Here is a 10,132-nt window from a genome sequence, read left to right as displayed (position 1 = left end):
GAGTATTAGAAGTCACAGTAGGACATCAGCTAATGATTATAATCATTAAAGTTATCAAAATTTCCCAGAGGCTCAAAATCCCATAGTGATATTAGGTTTGCAATTATAATAAACTAAAAAAAAAGCATCAGATTCTGACTTTTGAGATGCTGGATTTACAGGGAAAGTGCACCAAATGAATGATTGATTGGTTATATAAATAGTTATTTCATTAAAGCCACTGTAAGGAGTTTTTTAGCTAGTAATGAAACAGACTGAAATGAATATTGATGTCTCTATATGACCAAGAAAAGAAATCCAGACCATCAATGACAAGAAATAATCTTTCTATGTATTAATTCTTGAAACTTTTAACCACAGTGAGGGGGAAGGTGTCAGACAGGACAATTCTCAGCCGACTGAAGTGACAGCGTTTTTTTTTTAAACATTTTCCACAGCTTAGTTTCACACTAAGTGATATATGAGGCAATAGAGGGAAAATGTCTGTCAGAAAACACTACCTGGTTGTTCAAAGCATTATCAACTTGAAATTAAAACATATCACTTTGTCCATATGTGGGCCCCAAAATCGGCACAATCATGTACATGTTCAGCTTATCAATCAGTCAGATTTTTTTTATTCAATGTGGCTCAAAAACATAATCATCATCCGTGTATAGATTAGACTCAACTGTACTCTTTGTTGTTCTATAGGGGGGATCAACATAATTCCACTGTAAGAAAGAAAAGGGGAGAAAAACTGCCTTCACACAGGCAGAATACCATGAACAGAACCAGATTCATGGCCGCCATCTGACTGGATGTGCTGGGAAAATCGGATAGACAAAAAGACAGTTTGCCTTAATGACAGTATAGGCATAAGCGATCAGGATTATTGTAACATGTTGCAGATGCATCTTTACAGCCTTGTGTCATGTTGCCTTTTGTTTACTGTGGCCAGGGTCCTCAGTCCCTTTATGTCAGGGGCGTAAAACTAATTTCAGTTCAGGGGCCACATACAGCCCAAGTTGATCTGAAGTGGGCCGGACAAGTAAAGTCATAACATAATAATCTATTAATAATGAAAACTCAACATTTTCCCTTTTGTTTTAGTGCAAGTAAATTCTGAAAAGTCGTTCTGCGGGCCGGTTCTGGCCAGCGGGCCGTATGTTTGACACCCCTGCTTTATGTCAATTGAGGATTCTCTCTATTATTGAACATTTTAGGGTTTTGTCATTAAAAACAGCTTTTGGAAAATTGTCAAAACTTTATGTGATGTTCCTCTCTTTTATTACATTGTAGCCCTCTTATTTCTTTTAGTTAAGGAGGCAATAATACGCCTTAATTCACATTCTTTATTTCAGGGTTGTAGCAACACCCTGAAGAGAAAAAAGAATGCAGGCTAATAAGTTGCATTTTCACATGTCATATGTTGAAATAATAAATAAATAACTGAAATCCTGAATCAGAAAATACAAATTGAAGATTATTTGCTTCCAGATTTACTGAAGGATTCCACAATCTTCCTTTCCTTCAACAGGAACAAAAAAAGGTGAACACATTAATAGTTAAAGTATCTCATGGTTAATATGAAATCTTAAACAGCAAACATAAAAATAAATAAAGATAAATGTTAAGTAAAATATTTTTTTAGATGTAGTATGGTTTAAATTTAATGAATGTAGGAAAACGTTCCAAACCAGATATACTTAATTCAAGTAGCAGTGACTCAAAATCCTCCCTTCTGTTCCAGCATGCAGCTCTGTTTGTTGAACTAAATCCACCAAACATCATCAACAATTAATGTTTCTAAATTCTCAAACCTTAACACCACACTCTGCACCTCACATCTGAACGTCTCCTCTGAGCTTCTCACAGCAGTCACCATGGCTATGACACTCTCATTACACCCAATCCAATAAGCGCCCCCCTCATTTCTCTCCTTACTGTATGGAACCAGTGTGCAGGAGTGACACCACCTCTCTGAAAGAATACGCTCATTAGCAAAAGCAGCTAACAGTAGATCTCCCCACGTCTATTAGTGTTACATTTACCTCTGGCGTGACAGTGATTCATCACAAATATTAGCTTTGACTGGAATCCTGTCTCTGTGCACTTCCATCGCTGCTGTGACAACCATTAAATCACCTGCCACAGAGCAGCCACTTTACTGATGCTGCCGCTGATGCCTGGCTGACCCGTCGAGCCCCAACAGAACATACTTCTGTTTTATGTCACGGATAGTTCTGGTCCAGATAAGCCTCCATTGTGACTGTTATTGTGAAGGGTTTTTCTGTACAGGTTCTGATGGAGTTCATGCACAAAGAGGAGTGTAAATGTTACATGTAAGGGTAGAGATGAATAAAGAGTCAGAGAGATTGGTCATAGTTATCACAGTTTGTTTTAAAGCTTGTCATATCCTTGGATATTTTCTGCACACTGAAAAAGTGTCACTGATTCATTTTTCTTCTTTTTTTCCATGCTGCTTTCAGGAGCCTTTGTGGGAATTGAGAAAATAAAGCAAACAGTCAGGGCTCAGATTCCATTTCTTATTTAAATGCTCACATTGTCTGCGCCAAAAACCCTGATTTCCCTCCTCACTCTTCCACACACAAAGCCCACCTTCCCAGGTGTCGTCTACAGATGGTGATAAAAGGTGTTTGCTTTTTGAAGGCGTTGTCTTGGGTTTTTGTGTAAATCCATTATTTAGGATATCCTTGGTTGGGTGTGTTATTGTTATGAATTTAGAGAAAACTTCCTGGTTCCTGGTGGCCTGACGCACTCAGGAAAAGCTTCCCCTGGATGTTACACCTGTGCAACTGTGCAAATTCAAAAGTTTTAATGAAAAGTGAGACAAGAATGAGAACTGTTTGTTTGCAGCAGACCTGTCGTTCTCATTCTTGCATCTCTGAGGCCCTGTGGAGTCTCATCCCAACCAAGCGCTGCAGCTGCATATTTAGAAGATTGACACACTTGTTACCAAAGAGAGAGAATATCTGCTAAAATCATCTGTAGTTGGGTTGAAATGTATTAAGTAGTGCTGACACATGGATGAAGTAGGATCAAATTGTCCTGGTGGCTTATTTGGCAAAGAATACAGAGAAGGACTTTTGTCACATCATCTGTCTCCCATATTCTCTCCCTCTCTCTCTCTCCCGCTCTCTTTCTTCTGTCTAGTCCTCTCTCTGCATTAAAGTTGCCAGTAAAACAAAAATGCTCCCCAAAACTGTCTTAAACAATTGAATTAACAAGAATGATGTTCATGCTGCAAAACAGATTTTTTTGGTCAGGGCCTCTGTTAGGGAACACACAGAGTTGATGCATGGGGCCATAGGGGGCTTATCCAGGTGGTAGGATCCCTAACAAAAGTCTGATTTTAAAAGCCACTTTCAGAGAAACGAGTCTTCAGTGGATAATCTAAGCATTCAGTGACTGGGACTGCACCTGATTTTTCATTAAATCAATCAAAGGGACGTTCCATTAAACGCTGAAAGCATATTTCCTTTCAAATTATGTCCACAGCTGCCAAATTTACCTTACCATCCCTTAACATCATTTGAGAGTCACATAAAAAAAACTCTCAGTCTCCTTCCTCTGTGAAAATCTTATTCGTCCCAGTGCATCACCACGTGTCTTACATTGTTTAAACCCAGCTGTATTATTTTACAATTATTTCAACATTATTTTCTTTTTAAACGGAGGCCAATAGAAAGAAGAGAAGTTGTTCAGGTGTTTGAAGAGGCAAGCAGGGTCCCCTTGTTCTCTGATGCGCCAGTGGGAGGCGCTTTAGCCGTGTTGTATTCGAACAGCCGGTGTGCAGGATGGAGAAGCTTTCTCTGCAAAGTGGAAAACTTTCTAGACATGCACTTCTCTTGTTTAGTGGATCTTCACAAAACAAATCTAATTCACGGATATTGGGCAATTAAAAATGATCTCACAATCTAAGATAAGAGTTTATTTTTATCAACACTTTGAACACTTTGCTATCGTTTTGGGCGCAGAAGGACATAATTGTTCCATAGATGCATCAAAAATAATAAGGCGCACATTGGACGTGTTTACATGCTTCATATACGAACACACAGGCTTTACAAACAAAGGATAGAGTCTTTTTGTCAGTGGATCAGTTGCCTTCTCATGCATGCAACTTAGAAACATTTGCATCAGTCTTCAACATGACAGAGAAAAGCTGCTGAGCGCTGCACAGGAGGTGGATGTTTTTTAGTAGGAACACATGGCCGAGAACAAATACTGTTTATCCAGTAAATAAAGTGTGTGCAGCAGCTGACGGATGGGCTGAGGGTCAAGGTGCTGTTTCTCAGATTTCAGTTCATTTGCACATCGACAATCAGGCGCCTCGACCCGCTGCCAGTCAATACCGCTCATAACAAAGGACAGGAGCCTCACAGTGCCAGCACGCGTAAAAGTTCCCTGGATACACTCGCGATTCTTCAGACGCAAAAGCACAAAAGCAGAAACGCAAAGTGTGCCCTAATATTACCAAAAGAAAAGGCAGCATTATCACTGAAAGGAGCCTCTCCCAGGACTCTTGTCATTTAGCTGTTTAGCTTTATCACAGGGGACCTGCTGCAAATAACAGGCAGGGCAGAAAATAACTGAATGCAAACGATGTGCTCTCTTCTTGTTGGGTATTAAACACTTTATAGAAAATTAAACCTTTCAGAGGTAGCAGTAAAAGACCCAGCTGCATCTGTCTTTTCTTGGCTGTAATAAGGCACTAGTATCCAAACAATGCTGGGATAATGCATTTAAATACAAGTCCTATTATTTTTTATTGTTATTTTGCATTTTCTCATTCCCTGCTCGGCATCTTTGGCTACCAGATGTGTCTCCACATTGAAGAATTATTTCTCCTCCCCAGAGTCAAATAAATGCAATCAATATGAGTATTGCTCTCAGGCCTTGAAATATTACATTAATGTTCCATGTGGTGACATTTTAGCCGGAATTTTCAAATACATCATGAAGGCTCAAATTAATATTTATCAGCGAGAGGCTTTTATGCTTTGCAAAACAGTATTAGCGTGAACTCCAATAATCTTGTCCTCTAAGCAGGGAAGTGGTGTGTTGTGCAGATAGATTTGGGATTCGATAAGCCTGCAGATGTCTCATTTTGGTATTATTTCTGTTCTTAACAATAAAGGAAAATGTCTGGATTTTTCATGGTTAAAATTGGCAGCTCACTAATAAATATTAACATTTCACCAACAGTTATTGCTTTTATTTATCCCCTGGAGGTACTGAAAGTCAGACTCATTTGAATTAAGTAGGAGAGGGTGTGGGTCAGCATTGATATTATTATTTATTCAGGCATGTTAAACAATTTGTCCTTCCTATCTTTGCTGATCAGAGCAGAAAAGCCTAAGAAATTCAGCAAAGATCGATTTCTCAATATGTACTTGAACTCACCAGATAAAGGCACAGAGACACCAAGCAGGGCAAGGTGTGTTTATGCACACACATGCCTAATATTATAGAATGTGTTTTATTTTTCTTTCACACCTACATGTGCGTAAATACATGGCCAAGCTTTGGGAGGATTCATCCTGTCAGTGGAGAAAATTGTTATGCATCTGTGACCACAGGGAATAGCCTTCTATCGTTTATAGATCTGTTTTAAATTATTCTTGTCATTGAGCCCCAAATTTATGCCATCATTGATCCAGCAAGGAAAATATGAAACGAATTGGGGTTGTTATTTGATGACCTGCAGGTCAAGGAGATTTTAACATTGGTATTATTGAACGTGGCATCTGTCGTTTTTCACCTACATGGGACACTGCCCTCTTCACTTTCCCTGCTCGCCACTGCAAAAATGAAAACAAATGTCTTTTTCCTCAGGACACAAGCTCCAAACCTGATGCCTGTAGATGCAGTAGCGAGGTGTAGAACAACACTTTTACACCTTAATGGCCTGCAGTCATAATTAAACTGTATCCACATGATTTGGTGCCACCGCATAAAGATTTTATTCATTCATAAAATCATTCTTAGTTTTATGTAGTTTGCTTTGATGCTTTTTCAAGAAATATACACATAAATCAGTGATAAGAAGACATTTAGTTTGTGCATTTGTTAAGTATTAAAAACTTAATGAACAAACTGGAGTATTTAGAGAAGCAGACAAAGAGTAGAGGCTTTCTTTAACTTAAAACCTGTGCATGTGTGCGTGTTTGGACCTGTACAGTGTATGCATTGTACATCTATTCATTATTAACAAGACAGATTGTTGCTAAAGTTTCCATAGAGGGGTTGACATGCCACAGTCCATGTGAGCAGAGGATCCGGTGCTCTCCTCCAGCAGTGTGATTTTTTCAGTAGGACAGCCAGACTGTGGCAGAGCATCAGCGCTGCGAGCAGAATGAGCCAGGTGTTGTGGTAACAGACTTCCCCTGTGGCCCACTGATGAAGAACATCTGGAGTGCTTCTGTTCCGCCACTTCTTTCCTGTCCCCGATATGACCAGGCGATGTAGCTAACAGTGCGATGCATGTCGACACATGGCTCCAAGGTCCCCAGATAGGATAGGAGATGCTGCGATATTCATCCCTGACAGGGCTGCCCCATTGACACGCTCTGCACTTTTTCCATATGTGTGGCTTCTGGTGGGTACAAGGGTGCTGAGCCAGGCCAGAGAGTTTACAACTTTACAGGTAACTACTGCTGTAACTCTGTCAGACCGGAAGGCCGAGAGACAATGATGCTCAGAGATGTCTGAGAGGGTAAACTGTAAAATAAAGTCACTGAAGACCACTGGACAGGAAATTACAGTCATCAAAAACTCATGTTAATGATAGCAGGTATGGTAAAATACTGCCTTTGAAGGGTTCAAACAAACGTGACTGTATCCACATTGTGCAGTTTTTATAATAAAGAAATAGCCTATTATCTTTAATCAGCTATTTTTCCCATTTGACTGAAACTGTCCTGATAGGTTGTTTACAGCTGACTTAGATTTCAGCTGTGATTAAATTGCATCAAACACTGAAGAAGTAAAACTTGCTGTACTTTTAAAAGACTGTAAGCGTATCCATCGTGACAACCTACATTTACAGCATAATTGATAGCTGGGAATAAAAGTCTTAAGAGAACAAAGTGATGCAACAAGCAAACTTTTGTTTTATAATGCTGCACTCCAGTCTGAGTATGGATCTTAAATCATCAGGGGACCTCACTGCCAGGTGAGTTTGAGCATTAAAAATGCAGATCGAGATACAGCCAAACTCCTGCACTTTTGGGGAGATCTCAAAGTAGAATTTTGACAGTTTTGAATGAATATCAGAAAATCTGTGTCTTTAAGATATGAGTGTTTTATGATGCAGATAAGAAAAGCAGTTTTAATTTAGGGAAACTGAATTGTTTTCTCTAATGTGTCCTGCAGTTATTTATACTTCTATACAGTGATTACTCCCTGACTTTTATAAATGCATCTGAAGAAGTCCTATCCTTTACTAACATGAATGATGCACCCTGGATTGTTTTTGTCCTTGTCCTCTCCTGACAGCTGCAGCTATAAAATAGTTAAATCTGCTGGAACCTTGCCTTGCTGGCCAATTGAAAGGCACGCACAGTGATCCAAAACACCCTCTGCAGAAATAAAACAATATATAGAAATGTGCAATACAGGGATTTAATTTTCCCACCACCATCCATTTATATAATACATGAAATGAACCTCAAATTAATTTGCACCGAGGCTCTAAAGTAACAATGTAATCTCGGTGTTATAGCACAGTTGCAAATGGATTTCTGTCTCTTGTAATTTTATAAGAAGCACTCTAGGGGTCACCTTAAAAGATGTCGCTATTTTTTAAAAGCCCAAACTATCCTGGAGCCTGTCAGCAAAGGGAATCTCTGCAATGCAATCTGTTTTGTGCCATCGATTTGTCTGGTATTGCACCTTGTCACATGGTTTGCCTGTGAGGTTTTGCTGGTATTGGCAGAGATGACTAATATTATACCCAGATGTCTATAATAAAGTGTGGAGTATCTGCTTACTTGTGCGCAATCTGGTCCTTACAAGTTCCTGAGCAGTGCAGAATGACTTGAACCCTGCTAAATGTTAAAGGAACAACGTTACATTACATGGCACAGCAAGAGTGGCGGGGAGAAGGGCTCAGCAGAATATGATGATCCTTCTATTAGTGCCCCCCTGCTGAACAACCTGAAACAGTCTGCAGCAAATTATGCTGGATTTAACTACTGAGGTGCTGCATTCATTTCATATTAATTTGCTATCTGGTAGATGAGAGGATTTAGCTACAGACTAAAAGTAAGATTCTAAACATAAAGCTAGAATATCTGAAAAAATAAACGTTTATAGTTCCATTTAAGATTATCCTGTTTTTTCAAAGAAAACACAAAAATGGTTACAAAGCATCTGAAAGTCATACAAACTCATCAGAAAGTTGTCACCTGACATTCAGTCAGTCACTTCAGCAAGCTCCCCCACAGCCGTGATATATATATAAAATTCTCTCTTACACTTCAAATCTACTCAGCATTTCCACAACTTTTCATATGTCACATGAGCCCACCCAGATATCTCCTGGGCCATAACTCAGGACCTAAATTTAGGCAATATATCAAGACGCCCTCCCCCCTGGAAAGCGTTCATGCCTCTGCCTTTTTTGGGGAGCAAAGCGTGCCATTTAACAGAGCGCCGTCCTTGTGTCCTGTTTAGTTTTACCACAAAGACTCGGTGAAGGTCGCTCAGAATACACAATGTGACGTGATTTAAAGAGTGTTTTCATGGCAGTTACTGTCGAGAGAGACATTGCTAGAAAACACATGACACACAGGGAGAGAAAATACAGACCTTTTATAAAGTCAACTCCTATGAAGTCCTGATAATGACACTATAGGTGACACATTTGCTGTTATGTTGGGAACACTTTGTGATTGTAAAGCTCTCTTTTCTAAAAAGTTCCCTGATCAGATGGCTTGTTTATTACCTTGTTTTCAGATTTATATGGATTTTCCAGTTGCTGTTGCGTTCATAAACAGTGTTCAAACTGACCCCCCTCACTCTTTATGTGTCAGCGTTTTCTCTGAAGGAGGAATTTAGAGCTCAGAAAGTTTATAAATAAGCCTTCTATCAAGTTCCACAACAGGTGTGACCCCTGTGTCCTAAAACTGAACACTTTCAGTGGGCGCCGTTTGCCAAGTGAGGAGGAGAGGACACACTGGCTTATGGAACAGAAACTTTGCCCTGGTAAAGAATGTGATGAGTTATTTTAAAAAACATACATAGATTGAGGTTTTTTTTACACTCATTGTGAGCTATGACAAAGTGTCAGGGTAGACTGGTGTGACTAACAGCTGCACTGTGGACAGACATGTCAGGTTCTGTCACTGCCGGGGGAGTTTGAGGTATTCAATAAAGCTTTCAAGGATAAATGCCATATCAGGTGATGTAGTGGATCCAACAGCACCCAGCATGACGCTCTGAAAAGTACGCAGCTTGTCCCGATGCTGTTTCAACCAAATGCAGCGGGAGGGGGATTGTGAGACTTGCCAGGGAAGTTGTGAAGGACCAACTTCTTTTCAACACCTTGCCACAGAGTTAAGCAAGCACCAATTTACTGTTGCAACAGCTCCCACTATTGCCCAAGGTAAAAAAAAAAAATCAGGAAAGAAAAAAGTGTATGAAAGTCTGACAACATGATTCAAATGAAGAAAAAGGAATATTTTAGGATGTATTACAAGTTACGCAGATGGGAATGTAATAATCTTACAAATTAGCACAAAGCTGCACACAGCAGCGGTTAGGTGTAAAGTATTTTTCCCAAAATATGTCATTCAGAAAATCACAACACAATTATTGCAGTTGAGCAATTTGTATCCTACAGTGTGAATAAATGGAATTTCACAGTCGCAAGGTGTGGGGAGAGAGCAGGTGTGCCTGCCTGCATCTGTTAATAACACCTGGCGGAACAGTCACACGACTCTTCTTCTTTCTCTGAGATAAAATGTACAGCTTGATTTTTTTTTTGAATATCAACTTATAAGTTGATTTGAATAAAAGTAGGAAAGATGAAAAATTGAATTTGGAAGAAGCCCTTAGATCCCGAGGGAATAATTATGGTCAATCATACAACTTCATCACAGTGTGAGACAGAGTGAGTGACAGA

The sequence above is a fragment of the Notolabrus celidotus genome, chromosome 11, assembly GCF_009762535.1.
Source record: "Notolabrus celidotus isolate fNotCel1 chromosome 11, fNotCel1.pri, whole genome shotgun sequence".
NCBI lineage: Eukaryota > Metazoa > Chordata > Actinopteri > Labriformes > Labridae > Notolabrus > Notolabrus celidotus.
Note: the sequence above shows the minus strand (reverse complement) of the source record.